Raw genomic sequence first — 17353 nt, forward strand, 5'->3', positions numbered from 1 at the left:
CAGCACATTGGACCATTTTTACTGAGAGGACAGGATGTAGCCATTGACAACGGTGATGCCTAACATACAGCTTGCCATGGAAAGGAGTAGGAAGGATTGGATAGAGACAGCAGGAAAGCAGAGGTTCAGAGGAACGAAAGCATCTCTATACGCTTATCTGAAATTCTCACCAATGAATTACATAAGTATCTCTATCTTTATTTTCTGTTTATTTATTATTATAATTCGAAAACTCCATAACCATTTGATATCCGCCTGACTGAGATTTACAAGATGACCATAGCTTGCTTCATACCAACAATCTCTGTGGGATCGACCCTTACTCACGTAAGGTTTTATTACTTGGACGACCCAGTGCACTTGCTGGTTAGTTGTATCGAAGTTGTGACAAATTATGAATTAAGATTAGAGCACCAAGTTTTTGGAGCCATTATCAGGGATCACAATTTTGTGCACCAAGTTTTTGGCGCCGTTGCCGGGGAACAATCAATTTCGAACAACAATTCACAATTGTTTCCAGACCACAATGGTACCAAGTTTTTAATCCGGCAACAACACCAAGTTTTTGGCGCCGTTGCCGGGGATTGTTCGAGTTTGGACAACTGACGGTTCATCTTGTTGCTCAGATGAGGTAACTTTCTTTTCGTTTTCTTTTCACACAAAAAATTTGTTTTGAAAAATCTTTCAAAAAAAAAATTTTCTTTTGTTTTCGTAAATTATTCAAAATTTTTAAGAATGAATTCTAGAGTTTCATGGTAACATGTTGAAGCCTGGCTGGCTGTAAAGCCATATCCAATTTCATTTGGACTGAGGCTTCCAAATCATCATTACAAGAGCAAGCTAGTTGTTGCTAATCAAATTTGTTATTGTATGACTGATTTGTATCTTCTAAAGCTTGGCTGGCTATTAAGCCATGTCTAACCCTTAGATTGGAGCTTTAGGCTAACATTGAAAGATTCCTGGAATTCTTATTAAAAATTTTTGAATTTCTTATTTTCTTTTTCCTATATATTTTTTGAAAAAATATACAAAAATCCAAAAAAAAAAAAATAAAAACATAAAATCAAAAATATTTTGTGTTTCTTGTTGGAGTCTTGAGTCAATTTTAAGTTTGGTGTCAATTGCATTTTTTCTAAAATTTTATGCATTTTTCGAAAATTCATGCATTCATAGTGTTCTTCATGATCTTCAAGTTGTTCTTAGTAAGTCTTCTTGTTTGATCTTGATGTTTTCTTATTTTGTGTCTTTTCTTGTTATTCATATGCATTCTTGAATTATTACTGTCTAGAGAATAAAAATTTTTAAGTTTGGTGTCTTGCATGTTTTTCTTTTCTTAAAAATTTTCAAAAATAAGTTCTTGATGTTCATCATGATCTTCAAAGTGTTCTTGGTGTTCATCTTGACATTCGTAGTGTTCTTGCATGCATCATGTGTTTTGATCCAAAATTTTCATGCATTGAGTCTTTTCATTGTTTTTCTCTCTCATCATTAAAAATTCAAAAATAAAAAAAAATATCTTTCCCTTTTTCACTCATAAATTTTCGAAAATTTGAGTTGACTTTTTCAAAAATTTTTAAAATTTAGTTATTTCTTATGAGTCAAATCAAATTTTCAATTTAAAAATCTTATCTTTTTCAAAATCTTTTTCAAAAATCATATCTTTTTCATTTTTCTTATTTATTTTCGAAAATTCTAAAAATATTTTTCAAAAATCTTTTTCTTAATTTTATCTCATATTTTCGAAAATATCATCAACAATTAATGTTTTGGTTCAAAAATTTCAAGTTTGTTACTTACTTGTTAAGAAAGATTCAAACTTTAAGTTCCAGAATCATATCTTGTGATTTCTTGTGAATCAAGTCATTAATTGTGATTTTAAAAATCAAATCTTTTTCAAAAATAATTTCAATCATATCTTTTCAAAAATATCTTTTTATCTTATCTTTTTATCTTATCTTTTCTAACTTCTTATCTTCTTATCTTTTAAAAATTGATTTTCAAAATTTGTTTCAACTAACTAACTAACTTTTTGTTTGTTTCTTATCTCTTTCAAAACTAACCAACTAACTTTCTACCTTTAATTTTCGAAAATACCTCCCTCTTTTTCAAAAAATTCTTTTTAATTAATTAATTGTTTTAAATTTTAATTTTAATTTTATTTTCCCTTTAATTTTCGAAAATCATCAACTCCTTTTCAAAAATTATTTTCGAAAACTTCTCTCTCATCTTCTTCTATTTATCTAATGACTTACTAACACTTCTCCTCACCTCATATCTCTGCTCCTATCCTCACCCTTGTGTTTGGATTCTCCTCTCTTCTCTTTTCTTACATTACATTCTTTTCTTCTTCTACTAACAACAAGGGAACCTCTATACTGTGGTAAAAAGGATCCCTATTATTATTTTCTGTTCCCTTCTTTTTCATATGAGCAGGAGCAAGGACAAGAACATTCTTGTTGAAGCAGATCCTGAACCTGAAAGGACTCTGAAGAGGAAACTAAGAGAAGTTAAAATACAACAATCCAGAGACAACCTTACAGGAATTTTTGAACAGGAAGAGGAGATGGCAGCCGAAAATAATAATAATGCAAGGAGGATGCTTGGTGACTTTACTGCACCAAATTCCAATTCACATGGAAGAAGCATCTCCATCCCTACCATTGGAGCAAACAATTTTGAGCTTAAACCTTAATTAGTTTCTCTGATGCAACAAAACTGCAAGTTTCATGGACTTCCATCTGAAGATCCCTTTCAGTTCTTAACTGAATTCTTGCAGATCTGTGATACTGTTAAGACTAATGGAGTAGATCCTAAAGTCTACAGGCTCATGCTTTTCCCTTTTGCTGTGAGAGACAGAGCTAGAATATGGTTGAATTCTCAACCTAAAGACAGCCTGAACTCTTGGGATAAGCTGGTCACGGCTTTCATAGCCAAGTTCTTTCCTCCTCAAAAGCTGAGTAAGCTTAGAGTGGATGTTCAAACCTTCAGACAGAAAGAAGGTGAATCCCTCTATGAAGCTTGGGAGAGATACAAGCAACTGACCAAAAAGTGTCCTTCTGACATGCTTTCAGAATGGACCATCCTGGATATATTCTATGATGGTCTGTCTGAATTAGCTAAGATGTCATTGGATACTTCTGCAGGTGGATCCATTCACCTAAAGAAAAAGCCTGCAGAAGCTCAAAAACTCATTGACATGGTTGCTAATAACCAGTTTATGTACACTTCTGAGAGGAATCCTGTGAGTAATGGGATGCCTCAGAAGAAGGGAGTTCTTGAAATTGATACTCTGAATGCCATATTGGCTCAGAATAAAATATTGACTCAGCAAGTCAATATGATTTCTCAGAGTCTGAATGGAATGCAAGCTGCATCCAACAGTACTCAAGAGTCATCTTCTGAAGAAGAAGCTTATGATCCTGAAAACCCTACAATAGCAAAGGTGAATTACATGGGTGAACCATATGGAAACACCTATAATCCCTCATGGAGAAATCACCCAAATCTCTCATGGAAGGATCAACAAAAGCCTCAACAAGGCTTTAATAATGGTGGAAGAAACAGGTTTAATAGCAAGCCTTTTCCATCATCAACTCAGCAAAAGACAGAGAGTTCTGAGCAGGATCCATCTAGCTTAGCAAACATAGTCTCTAATCTATCTCAGGCCACTTTAAGTTTCATGAATTAAACAAGGTCCTCCATTAGAAATTTGGAGGCACAAGTAGGCCAGCTAAGTAAGAAGATCACTGAAACCCCTCCTAGTGCTCTCCCATGCAATACAGAAGAAAATCCAAAAGGAGAGTGCAAGGCCATTAATATAACCATCATGGCCGAATCCAAGGAGGAAGGGGAGGACGTGAATCCTAAGGAGGAAGACCTCCTGGGATGTCCAGTGATCAATAAGGAGTTTCTCTCTGAGGAACCAAAGGAATCTAAGACTCATCTAGAGACCATAGAGATTCCATTAAACCTCCTTATGCCATTCATGAGTTCTGATGAGTATTTCTCTTCTGAAGAGAATGAGGATGTTACTGAAGAGCAAGTTGCCAAATTCATTGGTGCAATCATGAAGCTGAATGCCAATTTATTTGGTAATGAGACTTGGGGAGATGAATCTCCCTTGTTCACCAATGAACTAAATGCATTGGATCAACTGAGATTGCCTCGGAAGAAATAGGATCCTGGAAAGTTCCTAATACCTTGTACCATAGGTACCATGACCTTTGAGAAGGCTCTATGTGACCTTGAGTCAGGGATAAACCTCATGCCCCTCTCTATAATGGAGAAACTGGGAATCTTTGAGGTGCAAGCTACTAGAATCTCATTAGAGATGGCAGACAACTCAAGAAAACAGGCTTATGGTCAAGTAGAGGACGTGTTAGTAAAGGTTGAAGGCCTTTACATCCCTGCTGATTTCATAATCCTGGATACTGGGAAGGATGAGGATGAATCCATCATTCTTGGAAGACCCTTCCTAGCCACAACAAGAACTGTGATTGATGTAGACAGAGGAGAATTGATCCTTCAACTGAATGAGGACAACCTTGTGTTTAAAACTCAAGAATCTCCTTCTGTAACAATGGAGAGGAAGCATAGAAAGCTTCTCTCAGTACAGAGTCAAATAAAGCCCCCACAGTCAAACTCTAAGTTTGGTGTTGGGAGGCCTCAGCCAAACTCTAAGTTTGGTGTTGAACTCCCATATCCAAACTCTAAGTTTGGTGTTGGGAAGTCTATAAAATTGACCTGATCACATGTGTGGCTCCATGAGAGCCCACTGTCAAGCTATTGACATTAAAGAAGCGCTTGTTGGGAGACAACCTAACTTTTATTTATCTAATTTTATTTTTATTTTTATTGTTCTTTCATGTTTTATTAGGTTCATGATCATGTGGAGTCACAAAATAAATAGAAAAATCAAAAACAGAATCAAAAATAACAGAAGAAAAATCACACCCTGGAGGAAGGGCTTACTGGCCTTTAAACGCCAGTAAGGAGCATCTGGCTGGCGTTCAACGCCAGAACAGAGCATGGAGCTGGCGCTGAATGCCAGAAACAAGCATGGAGCTGGCGTTTGATGAGCGGATAATTTATACACTTTTTGGCATTGTTTTTAGTATATTTTTAGTAGAATCTAGTTACTTTTAGGGATGTTTTCATTAGTTTTTATGTTAAATTCACATTTCTGGACTTTACTATGAGTTTGTGTGTTTTTTTGTGATTTCAGGTATTTTCTGGCTGAAATTGAGGGACTTGAGAAAAAATCATATTCAGAGGTTGAAGAAGGACTGCTGATGCTGTTGGATTCTGACCTCCCTGCACTCAAAGTGGATTTTCTGGAGCTACAGAACTCAAAATGGCGCGCTTTCAATTGCGTTGGAAAGTAGACATCCAGGGATTTTCAGCAATATATAATAGTCCATACTTTGGCCGAGTTTAGATGACGTAAAAGGGCGTTGAACTCCAGTTCTACGTTGCTGTCTGGAGTTAAACGCCAAAAACACGTCACAAGCCAGAGTTGAACGCCAGAAATACGTTACAAACTGGCGTTCAACTCCAAGATTGACCTCTACACGTGTAACATTCAAGCTCAGCCCAAGCACACACCAAGTGGGCCCCGGATGTGGATTTATGCATCAATTACTTACTTATGTAAACCCTAGTAGCTAGTTTAGTATAAATAGGATTTTTTACTATTGTATTTGACATCCTGGATAATATTTTTTAATCCTGTGATCACGTTTTGGGGGCTGGCCATTCGGCCATGCCTGGACCTTTCACTTATGTATTTTCAACGGTAGAGTTTCTACACTCCATAGATTAAGGTGTGGAGCTCTGCTGTTTCTCAAAGATTAATGCAAAGTACTACTGTTTTTCTATTCAATTCAACTTATTCTGCTTCCAAGATATTCATTCGCACTTCAACCTGAATGTGATGAACATGACAATCATCATCATTCCCCCACGAACGCGTGCCTGACAACCACTTCCGTTCCACCTTAGATTGAATGAGTATTTCTTGGATCTCTTAATCAAAATCTTCGTGGTATAAGCTAGATTGATGGCGGCATTCATGAGAGTCCGGAAAGTCTAAACCTTGTCTGTGGTATTTCAAGTAGGACTCTGGGATTGAATGACTGTGACGAACTTCAAACTCGCGAGTGCTGGGCGTAGTGACAGACGCAAAAGGAGGGTGAATCCTATTCCAGTATGATCGAGAACCTCAGATGATTAGCCGTGCTGTGACAGAGCATTTGGACCATTTTCACAAGAGGATGGGATGCAGCCATTGACAAGGGTGATGCCTCCAGACGATTAGCCATGCAGTGACAGCGCATCGGACCATTTTCCAGAGAGGATAAAAAGTAGCCATTGACAACGGTGATGTCCTTACATAAAGCCAGCCATGGAAAGGAGTAAGATTGATTGGATGAAGACAGCAGGAAAGCAGAGGTTCAGAGGAACGAAGCATCTCTATGCGCTTATCTGAAATTCTCACCAATGAATTACATAAGTATTTCTATCCTTATTTTATTATATATTTTCGAAAACTCCATAACTATTTTATATCCGCCTGACTGAGATCTACAAGGTGACCATAGCTTGCTTCATACCAACAATCTCCGTGGGATCGACCCTTACTCACGTAAGGTTTATTACTTGGACGACCCAGTGCACTTGCTGGTTAGTTGTATCGAAGTTGTGACTGAAAAATGATTTATTAAGACGTGTGTACAGAGTTTTTAGCGCCGTTGCCTGAGATCACAATTTCGTGCACCAAGTTTTTGGCATCGTTGCCGGAGATTGTTCGAGTTTGGACAACTGACGGTTCATCTTGTAGCTCAGATTAGGTAATTTTCTTTTTGTTTTCTTTTCAAAAAAAAAATTTTCAAAAAAACTTTCAAAAATTTCTCATTTGTTTTTGAAAAAAAATAAAAAATAAAAAATTCTTTTCAAAAATATTTAATTTATGTTCTTCATAATTTTTAAGAATGAATTCTAGTGTTTCATGAAGCATGTGAAGCCTGGCTGGCTGTAAAGCCATGTCTAAATTCTTTTGGACTGAGGCTTCCAACCATCAGCATGGAAGCAAGTTAATTGGAATGTCAGCCGTGTCATGTCTGAGTTACATACTAAAGCTTGGCTGGCTATTAAGCCATGCCTAACCCTCAGATTGGAGCTTTAGAATAAGAATACAAGATTCCTGGAATTCATATTAAAAATTTCGGAATCCTTATTTTTCTTTTTTTTTAGACTGATTTTCGAAAAATATAAAATAAAAATACAAAAAAATTAGAAAATCATAAAAATAAAAAATATTTTGTGTTTCTTGTTTGAGTCATGTGTCATGTTATAAGTTTGGTGTCAATTGCATGTCCATCTTGCATTTTTTTCGAAAAATTCATGCATTCATAGAGTTCTTCATGATCTTCAAGTTGTTCTTGGTAAGTCTTCTTGTTTGATCTTGATGTTTTATTGTTTTGTGTTGTATGGTGTTTTTCATATGCATTCTTGAATCCATAGAGTCTAAACATGAAAGATTTCTAAGTTTGGTATCTTGCATGTTTTCTTTGCATTAAAAATTTTTCAAAAATAAGTTCTTGATGTTCATCATGATCTTCAAAGTGTTATTGGTGTTCATCTTAACATTCATAGTGTTCTTGCATGCATTCCTTGTTTTGATCCAAAAAGAAAAGAGAAAAACATGAACACCAAGAACACTTTGAAGATGACGTTTTAATTTTTCTCTCTCATCATTAAAAATTCAAAAATAAAAAAAATATATCTTCTCCTTTTTCTCTCTTAAAATTTCGAAAATTAGATTTGACTTTTTCAAAAATTTTTAAAATCTAGTTGTTTTTATGAGTCAAATCAAATTTTCAATTTAAAAATCTTATCTTTTTCAAAATCTTTTTCAAAAATCAAATCTTTTTTATTTTTCTTAGTTATTTTTGAAAATTTTAAAAATATTTTTCAAAAATCTTTTTCTCATCTTTATCACATAATTTTCGAAAATAACATCATCAATTAATGTTTTGATTCAAAATTTTCAAGTTTGTTACTTACTTGTTAAGAAAGATTCAAACTTTAAGTTCTAGAATCATATTTTGTGATTTCTTGTGAATCAAGTCATTAATTGTGATTTTAAAAATCAAATCTTTTTCAAAACTAGTTTCAATCATATCTTTTCAAAAATATCTTTTTATCTTATCTTTTTCAAAATCATATCCTTTTCAAAAATTTGATTTTAAAATATCTTCTCTAACTTCTTATCTTCTTATCTTTTCAAAATTGATTTTCAAATTTGTTTCAACTAACTAACTAACTTTTTGTTTGTTTCTTATCTTTTTCAAAACTACCTAACTTACTCTCTCTCCCTAATTTTCGAAAATATCTTCCCTCTTTTTCAAAATTTCTTTTTAATTAACTAATTATTTTAATTTTTTATTTTAATTTTCGAAAATTACTAACCATTTTCAAAAACTATTTTCGAAAATCACTAACTCTTTTTGAAAAATTATTTTCGAAAAATCTCTGCTCTCCTCACCCTTCTGTTTGGATTCTCCTTTCTTTTCTCTTCTACTCTTCTTTTCTTCTACTCACAACAAGGGAACCTTTATACTGTGGTAAAAAGGATCCCTATTATTATTTTTCTGTCCCTCTTTTTCATATGAGCAGAAGCAAGGACAAGAATATTCTTGTTGAAGCAGATCCAGAACCTGAAAGGACTCTGAAGAGGAAACTAAGAGAAGCTAAATTACAACAATCCAGCAAGCACCTTTCAGAAATTTTCGAACAAGAAGAGGAGATGGCAGCCGAAAATAATAATAATGCAAGGAGGATGCTTGGTGACTTTACTGCACCTAATTCCAATTTACATGGAAGAAGCATCTCCATTCCTGCCATTGGAGCAAACAATTTTGAGCTTAAACCTTAATTAGTTTCTCTGATGCAGCAGAACTGCAAGTTTCATGGACTTCCATCTGAAGATCCTTTTCAGTTCTTAACTGAATTCTTGCAGATATGTGATACTGTTAAGACTAATGGAGTAGATCCTGAAGTCTACAGGCTCATGCTTTTCCCTTTTGCTGTAAGAGACAGAGCTAGAGTATGGTTGGACTCTCAACCCAAAGATAGCCTGAACTCTTGGGATAAGCTGGTCAAGGCTTTCTTAGCCAAGTTCTTTCCTCAAAAGTTGAGCAAGCTTAGAGTGGATGTTCAAACCTTCAGACAGAAAGAAGGTGAATCCCTCTATGAAGCTTGGGAGAGATACAAAGAACTGACCAAAAAGTGTCCTTTTGACATGCTTTCAGAATGGACCATCCTGGATATATTCTATGATGGTTTATCTGAATTGGCTAAGATGTCATTGGATACTTCTGCAGGTGGATCCATTCACCTAAAGAAAACGCTTGCAGAAGCTCAAGAACTCATTGACATGGTTGCTAATAACCAGTTCATGTACACTTCTGAGAGGAATTCTGTGAGTAATGGGACGCCTCAGAAGAAGGGAGTTCTTGAAATTGATACTCTGAATGCCATATTGGCTCAGAACAAAATATTGACTCAGCAAGTCAATATGATTTCTCAGAGTCTGAATGGAATGCAAGCTGCATCCAACAGTACTCAAGAGGCGCCTTCTAAAGAAGAGGCCTATGATCCTGAGAACCCTGCAATAGCAGAGGTAAATCACTTAGGTGAACATTATGGAAACACCTATAACTCATCATGGAGAAATCATCCAAATTTCTCATGGAAGGATCAACAAAAGCCTCAACAAGGCTTTAATAATGGTGGAAGAAACAGGTTTAGCAATAGCAAGCTTTTTCCATCATCCACTCAGCAACAGACAGAGAACTCTAAACAAAATACCTCTAATTTAGCAAACTTGTTTTTAGTATGTTTTTAGTAGAATCTAGTTACTTTTAGGGATGTTTTCATTAGTTTTTATGTTAAATTCACATTTCTGGACTTTACTATGAGTTTGTGTGTTTTTCTGTGATTTCAGGTATTTTCTGGCTGAAATTGAGGGACTTGAGCAATAATCAGATTCAGAGGTTGAAGAAGGACTGCTGATGCTGTTGGATTCTGACCTCCCTGCACTCAAAGTGGATTTTCTGGAGCTACAGAACTCAAAATGGCGCGCTTCTAATTGCGTTGGAAAGTAGACATCCAGGGATTTCCAGCAATATATAACAGTGTATACTTTGGCCGAGTTTAGATGACATAAAAGGGCATTAAACGCCAGTTCTACGCTACTGTCTGGAGTTAAACGCCAGAAACACGTCACAAGCCAGAGTTGAACGCCAGAAATACGTTACAAACTGGCGTTCAACTCCAAGATTGACCTCTACACGTGTAACATTCAAGCTCAGCCCAAGCACACACCAAGTGGGCCCCGGATGTGGATTTATGCATCAATTACTTACTTATGTAAACCCTAGTAGCTAGTTTAGTATAAATAGGACTTTTTACTATTGTATTTGACATCCGGGATTATATTTTTTGATCCTGTGATCACGTTTTGGGGGCTGGCCATTCGGCCATGCCTGGACCTTTCACTTATATATTTTCAATGGTAGAGTTTCTACACTCCATAGATTAAGGTGTGGAGCTCTGCTGTTCCTCAAAGATTAATGCAAAGTACTACTGTTTTTCTATTCAATTCAACTTATTCCGCTTCCAAGATATTCATTCGCACTTCAACCTGAATGTGATGAACGTGACAATCATCATCATTCCCCCACGAACGCGTGCCTGACAACCACTTCCGTTCCACCTTAGATTGAATGAGTATCTCTTGGATCTCTTAATCAGAATCTTCGTGGTATAAGCTAGATTGATGGCGGCATTCATGAGAGTCCGAAAAGTCTAAACCTTGTCTGTGGTATTCCGAGTAGGACTCTGGGATTGAATGACTGTGACGAACTTCAAACTCGCGAGTGCTGGGCGTAGTGACAGATGCAAAAGGAGGGTGAATCCTATTCCAGTATGATCGAGAACCTCAGATGATTAGCCGTGCTGTGACAGAGCATTTGGACCATTTTCACAAGAGGATGGGATGCAGCTATTGACAAGGGTGATGCCTCCAGACGATTAGCCATGCAGTGACAGTGCATCGGACCATTTTCCAGAGAGGATAAAAAGTAGCCATTGACAACGGTGATGTCCTTACATAAAGCCAGCCATGGAAAGGAGTAAGATTGATTGGATGAAGACAGCAGAAAAGCAGAGGTTCAGAGGAACGAAGCATCTCTATGCGCTTATCTGAAATTCTCACCAATGATTTACATAAGTTTTCTATCCTTATTTTATTATATATTTTCAAAAACTCCATAGCTATTTTATATCCGCCTGACTGAGATCTACAAGGTGACCATAGCTTGCTTCATACCAACAATCTCCGTGGGATCGACCCTTACTCACGTAAGGTTTATTACTTGGACGACCCAGTGCACTTGCTGGTTAGTTGTATCGAAGTTGTGACTGAAAAACGATTTATTAAGACGTGCGTACAGAGTTTTTGGCGCCGTTGCCTGAGATCACAATTTCGTGCACCAGCGTTCAACGCCAGAAATATGCTACACATGGGCGTTAAACACCCAGAACAAGTATCACCTCGGCGTTTAAACGCCAGAAATGCATGCAAAGGCATTTTACATGCCTAATTGGTGCAGGGATGTAAATCCTTGACACCTCAAGATCTGTGGACCTCACAGGATCACCTCAGGATCTGTGGACCCCACAGGATCCCCACATACCTCCACTCACCTTCCCTCCTCATAATCCTATATCACATCAATCTCTCTTCCCCATCACCTCTTCACCACTCACATCCATACACCTCCATCTCTCCTTCTTCTCATCCTTTCTTTCTTCTTTTGCTCGAGGACGAGCAAACATTCTAAGTTTGGTGTGGAAAAAGCATTGCTTTTTTTGTTTTTCCATAACCATTGATGGCACCTAAGGCCAGAGAAACCTCTAGAAAGAGGAAATGGAAGACAAAAGCTTCCACCTCCAAGTCATAGGAGATGGAGAGATTCATCTCAAGGGTCTATAGCTCAGTGGTAGAACATTTAACTGCAAATCAAGAGATCCCTAAGATACCTCAGGGGATACATTTTCCTCCACACAATTATTGGGAGCAACTAAGGGTGGAACATCAAGAGCACTCCATCATCCTTCATGAAATTAGAGAAGATCAAAGAGCTATGAGGAAGGAGCAACAAAGACAAGGAAGAGACATAGAAGAGCTTAAGGACATCATTGGTTCCTCAAGAAGAAAACGCCACCATCACTAAGGTGGACTCATTCCTTGTTCTTAAATTTACTGTTTTTCGATTTTTGAGCTAAATGTTTGTTTATGTTTGTGTCTTATTACATGATCATTAGTGTCTAAGTATCTATGCCTTAAAGTAGTGAATATGAATCCATCACCTCTCGTAAATGAAAAATGTTTTTAATTCAAAAGAACAAGAAGTACATGAGTTTCGAATTTATCCTTGAACTTAGTTTAATTATATTGATGTGGTGACAATACTTTTTGTTTTCTGAATGAATGCTTGAACAGTGCATATGTCTTTTGAAGTTGTTGTTTAAGAATGTTAAATATGTTGGCTCTTGAAAGAATGATGAACAGGAGAAATGTTATTTGATAATCTGAAAAATCATAAAAATGATTCTTGAAGCAAGAAAAAGCAGTGAATACAAAAGCTTGCAGAAAAAAAAAGATGGCGAAAAAAATATAGAAAAAGAAAAAGCAAGCAGAAAAAGCCAAAAGCTATTAAAACCAAAAGGCAAGAGCAAAAAGCCAATAACCCTTAAAACCAAAAGGCAAGGGTAAATAAAAAGAATCCCAAGGCTTTGAGCATCAGTGGATAGGAGGGCCTAAAGGAATAAAATCCTGGCCTAAGTGGCTAAACCAAGCTGTCCCTAACCATGTGCTTGTGGCGTGAAGGTGTCAAGTGAAAACTTGAGACTGAGCGGTTAAAGTCAAGGTCCAAAGCAAAAACAGAGTGTGCTTAAGAACCCTGGACACCTCTAATTGGGGACTTTAGCAAAGCTGAGTCACAATCTGAAAAGGTTCACCCAATTATATGTCTGTGGCATTTATGTATCCGGTGGTAATACTGGAAAACAAACTGCTTAGGGCCACGGCCAAGACTCATAAAGTAGCTGTGTTCAAGAATCAACATACTGAACTAAGAGAATCAATAACACTATCTGAACTCTGAGTTCCTATAGATGCCAATCATTCTGAACCTCAATGGATAAAGTGAGATGCCAAAACTATTCAAGAGGCAAAAAAGCTACAAGTCCCGCTCATCTGATTGGAGCTATGTTTCATTGATATTTTGGAATTTATAGTATATTCTCTTCTTTTTATCCTATTTGATTTTCAGTTGCTTGGGGACAAGCAACAATTTAAGTTTGGTGTTGTGATGAGCGGATAATTTATACGCTTTTTGGCATTGTTTTTAGTATGTTTTTAGTAAGATCTAGTTACTTTTAGGGATATTTTTATTAGTTTTTATGTTAAATTCACATTTCTGGACTTTACTATGAGTTTGTGTATTTTTCTGTGATTTCAGGTATTTTCTGGCTGAAATTGAGGGACTTGAGCAAAAATCAGATTCAGAGGTTGAAGAAGGACTGCTGATGTTGTTGGATTCTGACCTCCCTGCACTCAAAGTGGATTTTCTGGAGCTACAGAACTCCAAATGGCGCGCTCTCAACGGCTTTGGAAAGTAGACATCAAGGGCTTTCCAGAAATATATAATAGTCCATACTTTGCTCGAGTTTAAACGATGCAAAAGGGCAAAGTACTACTATTTTTCTATTCAATTCAATTTATTCCACTTCTAAGATATCCATTCGCACTTTAACATGAATGTGATGATCGTGACAGTCATCATCATTCCCTATGAACACGTGCCTGACAACCACTTCCGTTCTACCTTAGATTGAATGAGTATCTCTTGGATTCCTTAATCAAAATCTTCGTGGTATAAGTTAGAACCCATGAATGGCCATTCCTGAGATTCAAAAAGTCTAAACCTTGTCTGTGGTATTCCGAGTAGGATCTGGAAAGGGATGGCTGTGACGAGCTTCAAACTCACGAGTGCTGGGCGTAGTGACAAACGCAAAAGGATCAATGGATCCTATTCCAGTATGATCGAGAACCAAAAGATGATTAGCCATGCAGTGACAGCGCATTGGACCATTTTCACTGAGAGGACAGGATGTAGCCATTGACAATGGTGATGCCTAACATACAGCTTGCCATGGAAAGGAGTAGGAAGGATTGGATGGAGACAGCAGGAAAGCAGATGTTCAGAGGAACGAAAGCATCTCTATACGCTTATCTGAAATTCTCACCAATAAAACACATAAGTATCTCTATCTTTATTTTCTGTTTATTTATTATTATTATTCGAAAACTCCATAACCATTTGATATCCGCCTGACTGAGATTTACAAGATGACCATAGCTTGCTTCATACCAACAATCTCCGTGGGATTGACCCTTACTTGTAAGACCCAAAACCTTTGAAAAAGGGCTATCATTAGCTAAATTCAAATTTAGTGTTTCTGTAGCTTTAATTTCAAAAATTTCTTTATTAAAGAAAATTAAAGCAAGTTTTGATTTATTGAATTTGAGATAAGTTATGATTATTATCCAATTTGATGATTATTGGATTATTTTCTTTAATTATATTATAAAGTTGGTAGTTGTGAAATAATAAGGATTTTTATATGACTCAGATTAAATAATTAATATTTTAAATATTAATACTGTTACTTTGGAAAATAAAGGGTTTAATTATATTATTTCTAATTATTTTGATTTGGGCATTTTATGGAAAATAATTTGTAAAATTGATGAGCAAATAGTATTTTTCTATATACAATTAGTGTTGGATTTAATTTGGGTTTCAATTACTACATTATTCCCAATTTCATCTGAAATTCTAAAATGCCCCTAACCCTAATTTTTCTCAAAAGACCCTAACTCTGAAAACCCTACCCGGTAACCCATTGCTTCCCCATGCCCCAGCTGCAGCCGAAATCCCCTTTTTCCTAACTCAGTAGCAGCGTTTCCTTTCCATGAAAGAAAGAAAGGAGAAACAGAAGGTGGGAGAAGAGAAACGGGATCCGTGGAAGGAGGAAAAGAAGAGGAGGGAGGAGGCTGCGCCGGCGTGCTGGGCTTCACCACCGCCGTCGCGTCGTCGCCGCCCCTGCTAGCTGCCACCATTTCACGAGAGAGAGAGAGAGAGAGAGCCGTGTCGGGAAGGAGGAGACGCCGCCGAGGTGCCATGGTCGTTCCTTCATCGCCGCCGCCACTGTTAGCCGAGCCATCATCTCTAGCCTGTGCCGTTGCAAGTCGCGCGAGAGGGAGACGCGCCGTGAGGGAGAGCCGTCACGTTTCTTCCGTCGCCAGTTCACACGCCGCCGCTGTGCTCCTTGCCACAGCGCCGTCGCTGGAAGAGGAGGGCTCGCCAGTTCTGTCTCTCACTGAGCCGTCGCCGTCAAGGGGTTCTGCCAAGAGAGAGAGGACCGGCGTGCGTGAAGAAGAAGGGGAGAGGTCCGAGGCTGAGACGGTTCCCGTCACTGCCGTCTGCCTCTGTCACTACCGACCTGCTTCTCCGCGGTGCTTAGCTGGAGCTTCTGTTACTATTGTCGGAGTTCTGAGGCCACCGGAACCACCGCCGGAGCTTCTAGCTGCTTTTGCCGTTGCCGGAAAAGTCTATCGGTAAGGGTCTTAAGTTGGTTCCCCTTTCCGTTGAGTTTCTGGAAACCTCACTGTCACTGCATATGGTTCAGGTCATCGCTGCCGCTTGAGGTGGCTGCCGGGCTGCCGCCAAACCGGTTTGGAGATTGCCGCTGCTTCGGTTCAGCCGTTCCTTCTTCGGTTCGGTAAGCGTTTGGATTTGAAAGCCTTTTAGTTACCGTTCTGTTATCATACGTTGAGGTTTGTGGCATTAATTGCTATAGGATTGAGTTTCGGTTGTTGTATGTTGCAATTCGACTTGTTGAGACTGTTGCGAAAGTGGCTTGGAGCTGAGGTTTTGGTTGCCATCAGTTCGGGTTGAGGCGGAAAGGACTTGATGAGGCGCTTGGGTTATGGAATTGTGAAATGTAATGTTTTGAAGCTGATTCTTTAAATATTTGAAATCTGAGTTTAATCCGTTGAGGATTGATTTGAATTGAGTTGATTATTTTGATGATGTGAAAGATAGAATACTCTTGAAATTCAGCCTGGGTTGCTTTAATTGATTTGGTTTTGATAAATGACTTATTGCTGAACCGATCCTTTAAAGCTTTGGAAATGAGTTAAATCGGTTGATATTGAGTTGACTTTGAAATGGTTTTCTTGAGATATGCCACTGAGGCGACTGTTGGATTTAGCTTACTTTGAATTGATTTCTGGTTTTGAGCTGTTGAAAAGGAATGAGAAACGGTTTAGTTGGGACCCGAACCGGGTGGTAAAAGTCCAAGTTTTAGGGGAGGTGCTGTCGAAATTTCTACAAAATCCTAGTCTTGTTTAAAAAGTCATTTAAAAAGGATTGGGTTTGAGAAGTTGTATTATTTGATTTATTAAGAGAATATTTATATTTTCAAGCTTAATTTATTTAGTGAACTTTATGCCTTGAGTTTGACTTATTTAGAAATGAACTGTTTTTACCGTTTGAATCACTGAAGGAAAGAATGATGCTCTAATATTGATTTCAATATAAAAGGGAGCTTTTAGTGATTTCAAAGGAATCTAGACTTTTGATTGAGTAATTAAGTTTGAGGCATTTTGGAAGAGTTAGAAAAATGGGTTCCAAAAAGAAACCTGAACGTGGTTTGAATCAAATGAACCGGTTCCTTTTCAAATGAGTTGACTTTAGGACCGGGTTGGAACTTGTGATTTTGTATGATCGGTTTCATAAGAAATTCAGTTTTATTTACTTGAACCGAGAATCCATGATTTTAATAGTTTCAATGAATTTTAAGGAATTGATATAGGTTGACCTTCCCTAAAGACTTGGGACTCTGCCGAGAAACTTTTGTTATAAAATCCCATTGTTGTATGGGTGATTTTGAATACTTTGAAATAAATCCTTAACTTGCCATGGTTTTGGAAGTTTTGGGAAAGAGAATGCCGAGAGTGGCTTTGTTTTAGACAGGGAACTCACTTTGAGTAAATTTGGCTTATGAGCTTGAGATGATTTGAGAAATGAGATCTTTAAAGCCAAGGTTGAAAAGAGTTGAAATTTGATTTCAAAGTGAAATGGCTTGAGAAAAGTGATTTGAGGCTTAAATGCCGGTTTTATGAATTTGATGATGTTGAATGGTGGAAGTGCTGTTT

At 37.4% G+C, this 17353-nt stretch overlaps 2 non-coding genes across 2 annotated transcripts; both read right to left on the reverse strand.

The window, feature by feature from the left end:
- Positions 1 to 2959: 2959 nt before the first annotated feature.
- Positions 2960 to 3067, reverse strand: LOC112780633 (small nucleolar RNA R71). Its single transcript, XR_003191456.1, has one exon. It is a non-coding gene; the product is annotated as a small nucleolar RNA R71 (small nucleolar RNA).
- Positions 3068 to 9199: 6132 nt separating this feature from the next.
- LOC112782016 (small nucleolar RNA R71) lies at positions 9200 to 9307 on the reverse strand. The gene has a single exon (XR_003192760.1). It is a non-coding gene; the product is annotated as a small nucleolar RNA R71 (small nucleolar RNA).
- Between the last annotated feature and the right edge of the window lie 8046 nt (positions 9308 to 17353).

This window comes from Arachis hypogaea, chromosome 19 (assembly GCF_003086295.3).
Source record: "Arachis hypogaea cultivar Tifrunner chromosome 19, arahy.Tifrunner.gnm2.J5K5, whole genome shotgun sequence".
In the NCBI taxonomy this organism is placed as follows: Eukaryota; Viridiplantae; Streptophyta; class Magnoliopsida; order Fabales; family Fabaceae; genus Arachis; species Arachis hypogaea.